This window comes from Geotrypetes seraphini, chromosome 2 (assembly GCF_902459505.1).
Source record: "Geotrypetes seraphini chromosome 2, aGeoSer1.1, whole genome shotgun sequence".
Lineage (NCBI taxonomy): Eukaryota > Metazoa > Chordata > Amphibia > Gymnophiona > Dermophiidae > Geotrypetes > Geotrypetes seraphini.
The window spans coordinates 321,105,200-321,122,834 of NC_047085.1; the positions used below are offsets into that span (position 1 = coordinate 321,105,200).

Consider the following 17,635-nt stretch of genomic DNA (forward strand, 5'->3'; position numbering starts at 1 on the left):
CCATAGTACCTGGCCAAAACCAAAGGAAAAGCAACATTCCAGCATCTCAAAGAATAGCAAGATTCTGGAACCCCAATGAGAGCAACATTCCAGAGCTGAGATTGTGATGTCATAACGCCTCATTCCACAGTGCCTCAGAGCCAACCTCATCAGTGATACACATGGCACATATAAAGAACATAAGACTAGCTTTACTGGGTCAGACCAATGGTTCATCAAGCCCAGTAGCCCGTTCTCACGGTGGCCAGTCCAGGCCACTAGTACCTTGCCAAAACCCAAGGAATAGCAACATTCCATGCTACCGATCCAGGGCAAGCAGTGGCTTCCCCCATGTCTGTCTCAATAACAGACTATGGACTTTTCCTCCAAGAAATTTTCCAAACCTTTCTTAAAACCAGTGTCCAGTCCAGGACATTTCAAAGTTCTATTTATATTCCTTATAGGGAAACCCACTTCATGTTACTCATTTCCAATAGTGGCAGGTGGATACACCTAAGACTACGCAGCTATATAATGGTTAATGGACCCGTCACCTGGGAACTTACCCAAACCTTTTATTAAGCTCAGATAAATTACTAGCTTTCACCATATCTGCTAGCAGCAAATTCCATAGTTTAATTACACACACTGACAAACGAAATGCATTCCAGAATTCGTTTTAAATCTGTCTTAGCATCCACTAATCCTAGTACTAGCAGAAAGAGTAAATTACTTTCCTATCAACCTCTTCTGTGTCATTCATAATTGTTTAAACTTCTATTGTTTCCTTTCAATTGTAAACCTAATCTGTCAAGGCAAAACACTTTTCTCTGATTTCATATAAAAATGTATAGTAAATTTCACAGGTCAATACATCATTTTCATCAGAATTAATGTTGGGTGTTTTTTGTAGTATGTTTCCTTCATGGAATAATACCTTAACTGAGTAAATACGTGCAAGGAGGCGAGATGAGCGTCCAACTAAATTAGTTAAATGAGCCACTTATTGGGTGTTCACAATTAATTACTGGCATTCATTGTCAAAAAATAGGATTTGTGCGCATTTTGCTAAGTGCTATTCCATAAAGATTCATATGCTAAGTTTTTAGTTTGCAACTCAAAGGGATACGAGTGGATCGGGGCATTCACTAAAGACAGGCACAGTATTATTCAATACCAGGGATCGTCCCAAACAAGAAGAGAATGACATGGATAAGGTTCAATCAGCTACAGTGCCAAAATAACACTCAGAATTTAGGAAGTTGGTTAGGTGGGCTGAGAACTTTACAGCACCCTCTTGTATGTAATAAAAGTTAGCCAAGTATAGGGCAATCAACTCACTGTGACGTCATTGATGAGGTTGGCTCTTATTGGTGAAATGAGGTATTATGACATCACAACCTCAGCTCTGGTTACCAGAGACTGAAAGTCTTCACACTTCTAGGGGGTGCTGAAAAGTTATCAGCCCAACCAAGAAGAGAATGATGTGGATAAGGTTCAATCAATGATCTGAAACAATGCTAACACACAGAATTTTGTTTCTGCAAACTGGCACGTAACGAAATAAGATAACACTCTTTTCAGCCACAGTGGCAAAATAACGCTAGAATTTAGGAAGCTGGTTGGTTGGGCTGAGAACTTTTCAGCACCTCCTCGTATGCGCCAGGATTTACACCAGGTTTCAGCTGGCTTAAATCCTCGCACCCACAGTTTGATACAAAAATCGGCTCTACGTACTATTCTATAAATGATTCGCAACTCGGGGAGCTGTTTATAGAATAACACTCCACATAGAGTTTTGTTCAGAGGCCAAATTTGGGCACTATTTACTAAATTTAGTCCTATGAGAATAATGTATATCCCATTCCCTGGGTGTAATTTTGCGTTAGCTTTTCCCTGGGGTTTCCCAGTGGTGGCTGTGTGACTGAGGGCTCTCCCGCTTATTTAATAATTCCTAATACAGTTGATTGAGTTTTCAGTTGATCTTTGTCTCTTTCCCCTAGTCATTTTCCTCTCTTGGGGTTTGGGAGGTTTTTTCTAGTTTTACAATATATAGTGCTGCATACACCCTCCAGCGCTATAAAAGTGTTAAATAGTAGTAGTAGTAGTAGTAGTAGTAGTAGTAAATATGCAAGAGATGGAAACAGTGGAGGTAGGGTATGTAAATTTATCTCAAGCATATTCATTCTGGATATCCGGAAAACCTGACAGGTTAGTGTTTCCCAAGAACTAGTTTGAGAAACTCTTCACTAGACCAGGGGTAGGCAATTCCGGTCCTCGAGAGCCGGAGCCAGGTCAGGTTTTCAGGATATCCACAATGAATATGTATGAGATGGATTTGCATGCACTGCCTCCTTGTGATGCAAATCAACTTAATGCATATTTATTGTGGATATCCTGAAAATCTGGCCTGGCTCCGGCTCTCAAGGACCGGAATTGCCTACCCCTGATCTATTCCGTGCACATTCATTATGGATTTCCTGGAACTCAAACAGGCTGGGTGTTTCCCAAGGACAGGGTTGAAAATCACTGCACTAATGAACGCTTCAAAAGGGAAGTTCTTGGGATTACTATGGTCCTTTCCTTCCTCAGGCAACAAACTGCATATTTATACTTGGATTTGCAGGGCTTTTCAGCACACCTCTTAGCTCCTTAAAACATTCCTCTTTTAAGAGTCCTTATAATATCTTCTGGGCCAAAAACCTGACAAGGTTTACTATGATGCCTCGTCACTTAGCAAACATCTGAGTCATTTCCTGACTCGGTTTGAATTCTGTTTATAGGGTGAAAAATAACACAAACCCAATCTAAAAGGTTTTGATGTGTAATTAAAAAAAAAATTTCTTGTTCATTAGAAGTCTGCTAATTAAGGTTTTAAAAGTTCACTTAAAAAGGAATGCATTTTTTTTTCTAGGAGATGAATATTGTGACCAGGTGCAACCAAGCTGGGCTCAGCAAGTGGCCTTACCCAGTGCACACAAAACCTCAGCCGAGTGGTTACGTGAGGTTCTATTGGTAGCTTGGTATTGGAATAATTAAAAAAAAAAAACCAGGTCCAATGACAGAGGTGCACTTTCTTGGTATAATTTATTGATCAAAATCAAAACAAACTTTCAAACAGGCTTCAGGTTTGTATCACCTGATATATCATTGTAGCATTCAAAACACAAACAATTGTCAGTTCCAAGCCCAACTATCTCAAAAGAGAAAATAAAAACAACAACTTGTCTCAACTGTAAAAATTCAGCCTTCTCTTAATTTAGTGCACAGTCTAAATTTTTATCCCAGTGCTCCTTAACAGGAAAAGATTAGCTTATTTCCATTCCTTCTATAATGGGCAACTCTGTTTCTTCTATCTCCATATTATAAGCAAGGTCCTCATCAGCCATCTCATTGTTTTGCCCAACCTCTGCCTGGGCTGGTAGCCAGGAGGTAGACTGTGGCTTCCTGATTCTTTAGGCTTGCAGTCTGTGGCTTGCAGGGTCGGGAGCAGGTATATACTCTGAGGCTGGCTCCCCTGCTTTGAGAAAACTATTCCCTTTTCTTTCACTGCAGGAAGCTGATTAGTCCTCCCTGCAGGTGTGTTAGGGTAGCCTGCCCTCAGAGAGCTTCTCACCTAGCTTAAACCAATTTGAGTCTGATTGGAAGTGGCTTGTATTCCAGCCCTGCTCTTTCCTTTCCCTGGCTCTATGCCTGCTGGGAGATGTAGTCTTACCACTTGTTTTCTTATAACTGGCTTAGGTAAAGCTAAACCAGATCTGCCTGCTTTAGGCAGGGCTTTAGGAGGTTTCATTGCTGGAAGGCTGGAAGGGGTTGCTTTCAGACTCTCCTCAGCAGGCTTAGGAATACTTTCAAGGGTTTTAACCCCATTTCCCTTGTCTGGCAAGGCTTCCTCCCTAAGAACAGGTGCAACCCTGTGACAATATCAAGAGGCCAAGGTGGATTGACTTGTACACCACCATAGTAACTGAAGTTTGCAAAAGTTTCTTAGGATGTAGTTGGCATGTAAAGACATTAATGTAGTGTGATAAATGGACTGAGTTTAGTGCAAGGGTGCCCAGGCCCTTACTAGGTGCCTATATTCCTCCAATGGGTAACATAATAACGTGGAAGGACACGTGGCTCTCCACACAGCACTGCAACTGAATGTAGGTTCAGGACTGAACCACTCACAGGAGGCTGCCCTCTAGAAGTGAGCATAATGTTTGAGTCTTAGTGACATGTATATAAGAACATAAGTGTTGCTATCCTGGGATAGATTGAAGGTCCACCAAGCCCAGTATCCTGTTTCCAGTAGTAGCCAATCCAGATCACTAGTGCAAGAAATCTGCAAGGATTTCCGGAGAGGACTACTAAGGAAAAATCCAAGATTTGGAGAAATCAGCTAGCAAAAAGGGCTCTTGGAATCCAAGATGCCCAGTTAGACAGTAAAAAGGAACCCAAGGTCCATAATAAGGGTAAATGAGTGTCCCTAGAAGCAAGGAGGTATACAACAAGGAAAGGATCTAACCTCTGGTCTGTTCTATACATATTGTTACTACATTAGAACCTGTACATTGAATTGATTTACAGAAACTACCCAGTATCTTTAGAGCACCACACATCTGCTGTGCCTTTTGCTACCTAAAATAATTACTGTATGCCGTTGGCCTTTAAAAAGATTAATCCCTTGCCCTTAATCTAGGGGTGTCAAACTCAATCACATAAGGGACCGAAATGTAAAACATAGGCTAAGTCGTGGGCCAAATTTTTTATTAAGTTATTTAGGGGTCCTTTTATTAAGGTATGCTAACCGATTTAGCGTGCGCTAAATATGTACCTTAATAAAAGGGCCCCTTAAGTCTTAGTAGAAGTATAAGGTTACAATCTCTCCAGCTCCATGCCAGCTCTGTGTAGTAAACAAAATAAATAAAAAAAGACTTTTCCTCTCTCTTTTGGAACCTAGTTCACGCCTGCTGTCTAACACCAGCTATGGCAGGATACACATTTCAAATCTAACATATTGTAATCAAAAAACAGAAAATAAAATATTTTTTTTTATCTTTTGTTGTCTGCTCATTATTCAAATCATGTTGTGGTACCAGGCTCTGGTTGTCTTCTGATAACTCAATTTCCAGGGTCTCCTTCTTTCTTCTTCCCTTCCATTTCCCTTCCCTCCCTCCATCCCGGCAGCTGAAGACAGGCACATCTCCCCAGCAGTCTGAGACAGGAGGAAGCATCCACAACGCGTAGTTACCGAGGCAGGAGAGGGCCAGAGGCCAAACAAGGGCCCAACCGCACACAACCATCTCCAGGTGCAGCCATCAGGTGCAGCACAGCTCCGCCAATGTGAAAAGGAGCTCTGTTGAAATCGGAGCCTTGCTGCTGCTGTAGCACGTTCCCCTCTGCCACGGTAATGGTAGGGCTCCAATTTCAACGCAGCTCCTTTTCACATTGGCGGAGCTGTGCTGCACCTGATAGAAGGAGGGAAGGAACTGCGGGCCAAATCTCTGCGACAGCAGGAATTGTTTGGCAGGCCAAATGTTATCACCCTGCGGGCCAGAGTTTGACATGTCTGCCTTAATCAAAGAATCCATGCCAGGTTTTCCCCATCAACTCAGGGAAGAAGGGGGCATGGAACCCTGTGAAATCTCTTACTATAGGGAGAACCCTGAAGAGAGGGCACAGACTCTAAGACCTAAAATTTTATTTTTCTAGTTTCTTGGTTACCACTCTGAAGAAAACCAATTTGTTGATTCCAGAAAGTGAGCTGCCTTGGCTGCTAAGATATTGGATGGATTTCATGCCTCTGGCTTTGGTCAAACAGGCAAACACAAGAGCCCCTTGCCTTGGGATACAAGCAAAACAACATGGAAAGACAAGGGGGATGTCTTTACAACCAAAACAAGTCTTTATTTGAAACAGTAGGTCCCAACAAGGATCCTAGTTTCGGCATATAGAAGACACCTTCTTCAGGGGACCTTATGGGAAGCGTTGTAACATATAGAAATAAGTATATCAATTTCATCCTTGAGACAATTGGTTGGGTCTTCAGTCAAAGGTAAATAATAGTGTCTTATTCATCTTTCCTACCTGGTATTTCTGGTACTTATATCTTTCCTTCTTATTCTGCATTTCAACTTATTCTTACACAAAATGTACTCTTCTCTTGTTATGCATTTTCCACCTTTGTTTCAAGTTGGTTTGGATTCATTTATGATGACCTTTCTATGACTATGTATGCTATTTGGGTTTTGTTTTCATTCATTATGGTGTTTTATTCATGCTGTTGGTTCCATATGCTCTAATTGTATCAACCACTGTGTTATAAAAATGTTTTCCATATATAACAATATGGTCCATATATTCTTTTTTGTAATATTAAACTCTAAGATATGTAATTTTATTCAATTCCATTCCATTCCGTCCAATCTCTTGATTCATTTATTAACATCATGCTTCAAAACCTCAGATGTACCACTCCAGCGCCCAATATGTATTTTCTTAGTGGGGAATTTTTGGTGTTGAATCCTAAATATTGAAATTCATATTTATTGTTCTAAGAATAAATAATACTTTAAACCATTTGTGGAATTAACCATATATTCTTTTAACATATTTTTTTGGCATGGTCATTGTTTTTTTTATGTTGAGCCGTTTTTATAGTGTCGGTTATACAATGTTTTTGCATTTATTTACTTGAGTATTATCTTTATTCATTTTGGTGGTTATATTTCATCATTTTGGCTGTATATGCTTCCATTGCCTTTATGGTCTATATGCATTGTTTTATGTATTTGTTTTTATATATTTTTAATGTTTTATATATATATTTGCATTGTGTACTATACTTTATGACTTGTTTTTAATTTATTTCTATATGTTACAACTCTTCCCATAGTGTTACCTGAAGGAGGTGTCTTCTATATGTCGAAACTGGGATCCTTGTTGAGACCTACTGTTTCAAATAAAGCCTTGTTTTGGTTGTAAAGACATCCCCCTTGTCTTTTCTGGCTTTGGTCAGGCACTATTCTAATGGATGAAAGGGTCTAGCATTCTAATTTCTGCTAAAGGCAAAGGAAATATACAAGTGGTAAGAATTATGTAACTGGTAGTTGGCTATATATTTTTGGTTTGTGTTAAGATTGTTCCACATATTTTTTATTTTTCATTTGAAAGAAAGATTTTTGTGCACTTAGAACTTCTGAAGGCATGCACATTCATAATATGCTTCTTAAGTTAAAGGTTTATGTGCTTAGAATCAATTTTGCATGTACTAAAATTTTAAGATACCCAGGAAGAGAGGATACAGGTTTCCACAATCCCTTGGCAAAACAATAGAGGGAAATCAGGGAGGGGCTCTGCTCATGGCCAAAATTATATGCCCAGAAGCAGTGCACACCCACATATATCTAGGAAACAAATTAGATAAAACATTTCACACAGGGTTTTAAATGCCTTTCTAGCCTATGAGAGTTGTTGCATTCCTTAATTCTGGCTGCCCTTCTCTGCATCTGTTCTTGTATATCATGTGTATAACCTGAGGTTTATCATATTATTCTGTCTTTGGAGGAGAAAGGCTATAATATTTTAATGAAGTTCTTCTACCTATGGGTAAGGCATTAAATTGTAACTTGAATTTCTTTTGCAAACTGCATAGAATTTTATAGTGCTGCAGTATAGAAATAAGTTTTAATGTTATGTTATGTTTACAAAATGCAAATACTACAACAAAGAAATGCAAGACTTGGTGGTCCGAATGAAACAACAGCATGAAAAGTGCTTTAATGAAGAATTTGTATAGGCAGGATCTTCAGGTTGGTAAAAAATATATATATATATATATTTCATATTTCCTAAAGACTGCCATGAGAAATTGTCATATTTGAGCAAAAATATATGTTAATTATTATTGCATGTTACTGTCATTTTGATTCACTTGTTATGAAGAAAAAAAGAGTTGAAACAAGCAAATATTCCTTTGTTTGGGTAGTACAGAGTAGCAGTGAATACAATGAAAAAACCATGATTTAAATCAAGTCTTTCTGACTAGTGATTTAAATTGCAATTTAAATCAAATCCACCCTGCTTTCAGGTCAATATTCAAAATGATTTAATTAGCCAAAAATAGCTCCTAATCAGTTAAACAGCTTGTTTGGGGCTAACCAGTCATTTCCCACAACACTTAACAGTTATCTGGTTAGTGGCAAACTCAAAACTGGCTATTTTAGGGGTGTTCTAAGGGCAGAGTCAGCACTTAACCAGTCAAAGTAACCACATAAATAGGACCGCCTAAAAGTCCGTCCTACCTTTATGTGTTACCCCATAGCTAGTTAAGTGCTTCATATTGAACTTAACCTGCTATGCTTTAGCCATTTATGCAAACTCAGAAATTCAATTCCAAAGCTCAGACATGGCTCCGCATTGAATTTCCAGCCATAATGCCAGCAGTTATCAGCAAAACATTGAGGGCCACTAGCTGAATATTGATTCCTTTGATTTCTTTAGAAACTGAGTTAAGTAAAAAACAAACAAACCCAACAACAAGCTGAGCATAACTGCCTTTAATGTACAAAAACTCTATTCTTTTGAAACATAGCTCACAAATGCTAGGGTAGAGAAGAAAGTATACGTGCATGTCTAGTGTCATGAAGAAATCCAAAAGATAAGTAGAATCAAGATGAAAAGGACTTCTGTTTTGATCCTTGTAATATAACCTTTAACTCCGAGCCTTTCCTTCTGTGTTCTGCAGTGTCTTAAGTACTGCAGTCTGGCTCCTTTCAGCAAGCAGCTATTGGTTTCTGTGCCAGCTAGTTATCCTTGAAAGTATTAGAGCATCAAAGCACAGCAAAGAGCACATCCAGTGTGTATGTCTGATAAATGGAATGAAAATCAAAAGAAAAGATTAGGTAACACATCTTAAAGGGAGAAGCAGCACACAGACGCCACATAAAGCCAAGAAGAATCATCACTCAGATTCAGCTTAACCTAACCCAATCTGCTATGACAGGGTTCCGTGGGATCCTTCCTTCCAGCAGGAAACTACACCAGGAGATGCACCAGGAGATGTATAAGGCAGAAAATATTTATTTTGCTTTGTTTTATTTCGATTTTAGATCCGTTTCCCTTTTTCTATTTATGGTGTTCTTCATTTCGTCTTTAGCATGCCCTTTTCATTTGGTATGTTTGGCGTCTACGCCAAAGTCTGCTTTTTTTGCAACGGTTCCTCGTCTGTGGAATTCTCTCCCAGTTACGATTCGTTCTGAGTTATCCTATGTAAAATTCAGGTCAATGGTTAAGACGCATCTTTTTGGTTTAGCGTTTTTATCAGAAGATTGGTGAAATGGGATCCTATTTTTTGGCAACTATTTAAACAAGATTATTTTATTGTAGATTATTTAGATTTAATTGATTTTTTTTTTTAGTTCAAAGATTTTATTGATTTTAATATATAGCAAGAACAGTTGACAACACTAAGATTTCTTGCTTTGTACAGATTTAATTGATTTTGATTAATTTTACTTTTTTGTTTTTTTCTTTAGTCTTTTCCTTGCTTTCCTATTTTTTTATGGCGTTCTTTTTGTTTCTTGTTTTTTAATATATTTTGTACAGATTCATAGTCAAAACCGCACGAGACACATAGCTGGGCTGACAATCGCATAAAGGATAAAGGACAATCGCATAAAGGACAATCGCATAAAGGACATCAGCGTGCCGGCGTGTGCTGCATTTAAACTCAATTTGAAAGTGCTCCAAGGAGGGGGGGGAACCACCACACTTAATTTAGTAGTGTTGGCGCTGCCGTTGGGGGGGGTTGCATAGGGGGGACCCCCCCATTATAGAGGAAACAGGCTTTTTCCCTATTTTTTATAGAAAAAGTTCCATTTCCTCTGTAATGTAGGGAAGGGGGGTTTCCCCCATACCCCGTTCGAAGGGCAGCGCCAACACTACTAAGTTAAGTGCGGTGGTTCCCCCCCCTTGGAGTGCTTTGAAATTGAGTCTTAATCCGGCGCGCGCTGGTAGAGCTGGTAGAGCATGAGAGGTAGAGCTGACAATCACAAACAACCTCAGAGTTCTAAGGTCATTTATGATTGGCCCATTGTGCTGCAGCTGAACCAATGTGTGCCTGTGTTGAGCTTACTGCCTACGTGATGAGCTCCAGAAGAGGGAGAGCCGACGGCCAAGTTGCTGTTTCTGGGGAGCTGCGGTGTTTCACTTTTCGTTGCCTTTGTGCAGCCGCCCAATGATGAGCAGGATGGCTCTCTGGCTCCCAGCTGCATTCTGCCCTGCCCCCACCTGAGCTGGCCAAAGTTGCACGGGGTAAGTGTGGGCACTGGGTCTGGAGAAGGGAAGGACCTCTGGGGGTGGGGCGGGTCAGGCCAGAATCCTGCACCTCCCCCTCCATGGCTCCCCGCTGCCGTAGTGAAGATGGCTGCAGCTCCTGGGCACTGGGGTGGGCTGGCTGGGAGAGGGCCTATTCCCCTTGCCAAACCACTTGACAGGAGCTGGCTGGTGCTGCTGAGGTCAGGTTAGTGGGGGTGGGGGTGGGAGAGGGGGAAAGTAATGGTGAGTGCTGGGACTTGGCCTGCATGTGACAGGTGGGGGAGGAAAGAGAGGAGAGTCAATTTGATCCACAGGTTAAGCAGGGGTGGGCTTGGGATTGTGGGGAGACAGCTAGGGAGAGGGAAGTGACAGGCAGGCCAGGGTAATGAGAAGAAAGAGTGAGAGCTAGCATGAAGGGAGAGAGTGAGGTGACAGGGAGAGGGGGGGCACAAGATAGCAGAAACAAGTAAGCAGACAGTATAGCTAATATGAGAACTAGCAAAAGGGACAGATGACGACCATCATGAGAGGTAGAGCGAATGAGGCAATGGTGACATGGAGCATGGGATGACAGGTGGCTAAATAATAAGGTGGCAGACAGGCCAGCCAAGGTGATAGCCTTCCACCTTGAGCAGAGAGAGATGTAGGGAGAGTAAAGTGGCAGGCTGGATGGGGTGAAGGGGAAGGGAGAGAATCTGGTGACAGGAACAAGCAAAAGGGGGTACAGAAATGATGGTGACGGGATCAGGGGTAGGGAGAATGTGGTGATGGTGACAAGGAAGCAAGTGGGCCAGTAAGAGGGGTAGGGAGGTTGTGTTCTGTATGTATGAGAAGGACTGTTTTCTTTTAGCGTTGACTGTGCAGGATCAATCTGTATTAATCTGGCTTCAGTTTAACAATGGGTATATTAATGTTCTAATGCTCACTGCAGTGTTTATGATGCTCCCTTTTCCTATGTGCACCCTTGCTTTGTGACTCATGGATTATTATTAAAAATATATTTTTATACAGAGGAGGGGGTATTAAAAAAAAGATTGTATTTTATTGTTGGTTTAAATAAACTAAGGCTTTAAAAAAATCAAAACTTTCTGAAGTAATTGCTGCTTTTTATGGGGACAGGTAACTTTTATGGCAGTTTGTGTGTTGCAAGGCTAGGAAGTGCCCAGCTATTTGCACAGAAGTAGAAATGTTCCGTAAATTGAGTAGAGTGTTCATAGTTAGTGGTTAGGGGTTGGGTCTGACAGTTCGCATGATCAGGTATGATCAGGTATGTGATGATGTTACGGGGGGGGTTGATGTTCCGGTTCGTTGCCTAGGTATTTCAGGAATAGGTGGGTTTTTTTGTGTTTTGTTTTTTTTATTTTATGGTTATTATTATGAAATAATAAGATATTGTGTGTACATGAAAAATGAATGGAAGAAATTGGGGGTGGGGCTAGGGCAGGATTGGGGTCGGGACTGAATATTAATAGATGTCCCATTTTGATGAAAAAAAAAATGGTCACGTTAATCAAAGACTTTTAGCAGGGGGAAGAAGAGGCTATGCTGAGGAAAGACAGCTGGACTCAGATTATGGAACCCTGCAAGATTGGTACTGTGGCTCCACCCGTCCTTGAACTGAAGAACCGGTATGCTGCCCTGGAAGTGGAGGAGATGAGAGCATCTCAGGGAGAGCAAGGACCAAAGCTTGAAATCCTCCAAATTGCTGTATCCATGACCACTAGGAGGCATAAGGTAGTGGTGGTTGGCGATTCCTTTCTGAGGGGTACAGAAGCGTCCATCTGTAGACCAGACATGATGTCCCGGGAGGTATGCTATCTACCTGATGCTAAAATCCAAGATGTTACGGAGAGATTGCCGAGACTTATCAAGCCTGATGGCTATTATCCGATGTTGCTCATCCATGTTGGCACTAATTATACTACCAGGTACCCCTGCACGCGTATCAAACTGACTTTATGGCTCTGGGAGAGAAGGTGAAGCAGTCAGGTGTGCAGGTGGTATTCTCATTCATCCTCCCTGTCGAGGGTAAAGACTAGGGCAGAGAAGCTTACATCCTGGAGATGAATGTGTGGCTACATGGATGGTGTTGTCAAAAGCATTTTGGCTTCCTGGACCATGGGATGATTTTCCAAAGTCTGCTGAGCAGGGATGGTATGCATCTATTAAAGAAGGGAAGAAGTATCTTCGGCGGAAGGCTGACTAATCTACTGAAGAGGGCTTTCAACTAGAAATGATGGGGCATGGTGATCAAATCCCTGGGTGAGCATAAGCCCTCAGGTAAGTAAATCACATGAATACCTCTGCATGGATGGGAAAAGGGGGCAATGCCTGGAAAGCAGTATATACTAATGCTCGAAGTATGGGAAACAAGATTCTGGATCTAGAAGCTGAAGTTGGATATAGTGGTGATCACGGAGAAGTGGTTCACAGAGACCCATGACTGGGATGTAGCTTGTTACACCTGCGCCCCTGTTATGCGCAGCGAGCCCACGGGATCGTGATAAAACTTCTGGCCCGGCGTGTCCCTTACAACCAAGGGACCCTTCAGGACTTTATCTGGCTAGGTAATAGCCTAGCAGGGTCATGCAAGTAATGAGTCTTAGTCAGAAATGGCAAAAAAACAACAGCTTTATTTCAGCCACTGGCCAAATAAACCAAAATACTGGCTTCAGCCTTGCAGTTTCAACAAACACTCATTCCTTGAAATCATATACTTCTCACACAGAAACAAAGCACCAAAATCAAAGTGTCCAAGTTTGTCAGTAATGGTTTAAACACAATCCCCTGCTTCTGGGCTTTAACAGTAGAATATAACACAGTCCTCTTCACCAGAACAGTTAATTTATATATTTCAGGCTTGCAATATTCACTCAGCTGTTTATTCAAAAGGAGCACTGCCTGTACTTGGCCAGATAATGAACAGAAAAAAAAAACCTCCAAGGAAACTGGGTAGCGAAGCAGGCAAGAATATCATATGGCTTCACTTCAGCATAACCTTTCTTTAAATAAGCTGTTTCTCTATAAGCAGAACTAGTGCTCAGAAACGCAGGTACTGTAAGGGAAACCTTATAACAGCCCAGCATGTAGAGAAGTTTAATTCAGAGCCACTGTTCTGGTTTAGTGCAGAGCTTCTAAGGATGTTCCCTCCTGAAACGTTGCTGTAGCAACTACCCACAGCTGCGAGAGAGGAATGTGATTGCTTAGCCTGGCTGCTAGCAGGGAAAAACATAGAAACGTTTGTTTGAATCAAAAACAATGTTTTAGGGCAAAATTCATAGTTCAAAATTCTAGGAGAGGAACCTAAACTTTCCTCAAAGAAAAACACAGCTTATCTTGTAGTTCAAAGTCTGCAGACAGAAAACAAAACCACATACGTTTCACTACACTTCCATGTCCACAGGAAAAGTTTCAGTTCCTACCAGACTCTCCTGAATGTCCATTGCTTCTCCTTGTTCCTGCTCACAAGTTTCAGAGGGAGAAAACATCTCTGCCTCTGCCATATGCCAATCCGTTTCACCAGCCTTCTCTGTCTGGGGAGAGAGAATCTCACTCTCTTCCTGGCTCTCGTCAGCTGCAGCTTACCTCTGTCCTGTTTGCCTCTCCCCCCTTCCTACTCTGGACTGCCTCATTTTAAGCTGTGGAGAGACACTCCCCCTGAGCCTGGGTGGGGAGAGGGCTCTCCACACACTAGCTTGGTCCGTTTGACTACATACAAGTTTCTTTCTAGCCCTGGCTCTTACAGGGTCAGGCTGCTTGGAAGCTAGTAATCTCCTGGCAGTGTCAGGGACAGGTTTAACTGGGTAAAGCTTTCCTGCCTGTCCTTTTCCTGCCATTCCTCACCTGATGCAATCTCTCTGTCTAAATAGTAGTCAGATAATTCTGTAGTCTGAGTTTCAACTTGATCAGCTATCCTGCATCGGGGATTAGTGAATTTCCTTCCTATCTTTGGTACAAAACCAGAAATAGACTAGGGTTAATCACAAATTATACTGGGTTATAATCTGTACAGGAAGGATAGAGTAGGAAGAAAGGGAGGGGGAGTAGCGTTATAAGTTAAAGATCATATTAAAGCCATACACTTGCCAGATCTGTTGGGCAAGGAAGAGGAACCGTGGACCAATTTGGAAAAAGAGAGAATGGTAATATATTTACATTTGTGTGATATACAGACCTCCTTCACACACAGAGGAAGTGGACAGGGATTTAATAGTAGACATTCAGGCCCTGATTCTTTATAGGACGCCCGGGAAGGGCATCCTATACAGAATCAGGCCTAGGCCCACCCAAAATAAACCCGATTCTGTAACCGATGTCCATGTTACAGACGCCGGTTACAGAACCGGGTTACTGTAGACGCAGCCGCTATACTTATTACAGCAAGGGATCTCTCTGCTGCGATAAGTATAGCAGCCGCAGCTGCCAGTTCCCCCACTCCCATATGATCGCGGTAGGGGGGAGCCCAACTCCTCCTGCCCGATAACCACCCACCCACTCCCATGTACAATTGCGACAGGAGGGAGCCCAATCCCTCCTGCCCGATGACCGCCGATCCACTTCCACGTAAATCACGGCAGGAGGGAAACCAACCCCTCATGCCCGATGACCGCCCACTCTTTCCCGAAGATTGTCAGCAGGAGGGTGCCGAATCCCTCCTGCCAGACCCCTCCAACAACCCCCATCCCTGAACCCCTCCAACAAAATGCCCAAACCCCCTCTGCAGATCCCCCCACAAAACACCCCTCCCCAGAAACCTCCCCCCAGGACTCACCGAGCAAGTTGGCTGGCTGGGTCCTTGCACCAGCTGGCCGGCAGGCCTGCCTCCATCCAAATGAGGCGGGCCTGCCCCTCCCCTTCCCAACCCACAGGTGCTTAGAGCCTCATTGGCCCAGGTGCCTAAGACCCCTCCTTCAATATAGGCAGCCTGCCTGGGGAGCATTGTTTTTAAAAACATGTTTCCCAATTGGCTGATTAGACAGCTGTAGGATGCCTACAGCTGCCTACAATCGGGATGCAGTTTACAGAATCCGGACCTCAGAATATATCTAAAAAAGGGGCAGTTTTGCTAATAAGTGATTTTAACATGATGGATGTTGATTGGGGTATCCCTATTGCAGGGTCTTCTAGAAGTAGGAGGATCCTGTATTCTCTACAAGGAGAACTGATCCAGCAGTTGGTAATGAAACCCACACGGGATGGGGTCATACTGGACTTAGTGCTTCCAAACGGGTAGTATTTCTGATATTACACTGGGTGATCATCTGCCATCCAGTGATCACTGCATGGTACGCTTTAATATTAAGATGGGTACAGAAAGGACTCATTCAAAAGTAAAGGTTCTAGACTTTAAAAAAACTAACATTTGGATGGGGGATTACGTCAAGGAATTGTTGTCTGGATGGGAATGTCTGGCAGGAATAGAAATGCAGTGGACAAAACTTAAAGGAATTATAGTAAGGGCAACAGTCTTTTTTGTGTGAGGCAAGTATGAGAAAAAGAAGGCCACTTTGGTTCTCAAAAGTAGAAGCTGAGAAGGTAAACATCATTATCAATCCCTAGTGATCCTTCCATATTTGCTAGCGATATACTAGAAACATAGAAACATGAGGGCAGATAAATGCCAAATGGCCCATCTAGTCTGCCTATCCGCAGTAACCATTATCTGTTTCTCTCTCCAAGAGATCCCACTTGCCTATCCCAGGCCCTTTTGAATTTAGACACAGTCTCTGTCTCCAACACATCTTCTGTGAGACTGATCCATGCATCTACCACCCTTCTGTAAAAAAGTAGTTCCTTAGATTTCTCTGGAGCCTATCACCTCTTAACTTCATCCTATGCCCTCATTGCAGTTTCCTTTCAAATGAAAGAGACTCGACTCATGCGCATTTACATTACATAGGTATTTAAACGTCTCTTTCATATTCTCCCCTCTCCTGCCTTTACTCCAAAGTATACAGATTGATATCTTTAAGTCTGTCCCCATATGCCTTATGATGAAGACCACATAATATTTTAGTAGCCTTCCTCTGGACCAACTCCATCCTATTTATATCTTTTTGAAGGTGCGGCCTCCAGAATGGTACACAATATTCTAAATGAGGTCTCAATAAAGTCTTATACAGAGACATCAATACCTTCTTTAAGGAACCATATATGCTGGGAAGAGAGAAGCTGATATGCACGGACAGGGAGAGGGACCTTGGGGTGATAGTGTCCGAAAGATCTAAAGGCAAAAAAACAGTGTTGACAAGGCAGTGGCTGCTGCCAGAAGGATGCTGGGCTGTATAAAGAGAGGCGTAGCCAGTAGAAGGAAGGAGGTGTTGATGCCCCTGTACAGGTCTTTGGGGAGGCCCCACTTGGAGTATTGTGTTCAGTTTTGGAGACCGTATCTGGCGAAGGACGTAAGAAGACTTGAAGTGATCCAGAGGAGGGCGACGAAAATGATAGGAGGCTTGCGCCAGAAAACGTATGATGAGAGACTGGAAGCCCTGAATATGCATACCCTAGAGCAGAGGTGTCCAAAGTCCCTCCTCGAGGGCCGAATCCAGTCAGGTTTTTGGGATTTCCCCAATGAATATGCATTGAAAGCAGTACATGCACATAGATCTCATGCATATTCATTGGGGGAAATCCCGAAAACCGGACTGGATTCGGCCCTCGAGGAGGGACTTTGGACACTCCTGCCCCAGAGGGAAGGATAGACAAGGGAGATATGATTCAGACGTTCAAATACTTGAAGGGTATTAACGTAGAACAAAATCTTTTCCAGAGGAAGGAAAATGGTAAAACCAGAGGACATAATTTGAGGTTGAGGGGTGGTAGATTCAAAGGCAATGTTAGGAAATTCTACTTTATGGAGAGGGGGGTGGATGCCTGGAATGCGCTCCCGAGAGAGGTGGTGGAGAGTAAAACTGTGACTGAGTTCAAAGAAGCGTGGGATGAACACAGAAGATCTAGAATCAGAAAATAATATTAAAAATTGAACTAAGGCCAGTACTGGGCAGACTTGCATGGTCTGTGTCTGTATATGGCCGTTTGGTGGAGGATGGGCTGGGGAGGGTTTCAATGGCTGGGAGGGTGTAGGTAGGCTGGAGTAGGTTTTAACGGACATTTCGGCAGAAGGAACCCAAGCACAGTACTGGATAGAGCTTTGGATTCTTGCCCAGAAATAGCTAAGAAGAAAAAATTGAAAAATTTATATTGAATCAGGTTGGGCAGACTGGATGGACCATTCGGGTCTTTATCTGCCGTCATCTACTATGTTACTATGTATATTACTTTTTCCTACTGGGCATACCTCTCCCTATGCAACCTAGCATCCTTCTAACTTTTGCCGTCACCTTTCCAACCTGTT

The 17,635-nt window shown here is 42.4% G+C and overlaps 1 protein-coding gene across 2 annotated transcripts in view; it reads right to left on the minus strand.

Moving 5' to 3' along the window:
- TGFBR2 (transforming growth factor beta receptor 2) overlaps positions 1–17,635 on the minus strand; it is a 227,068-nt gene that overhangs the window by 183,019 nt on the left and 26,414 nt on the right. The window contains exon 1 of one of the 2 annotated variants that reach the window (XM_033930136.1): positions 13,704–13,818. The exons of the other annotated variant lie outside the window; for it this stretch is intronic. The gene's annotated coding sequence lies outside the window, so the exon portion shown is untranslated. Of the gene's footprint in view, positions 1–13,703; positions 13,819–17,635 lie in introns of those variants that run through there. 2 annotated transcript variants of the gene reach the window in all.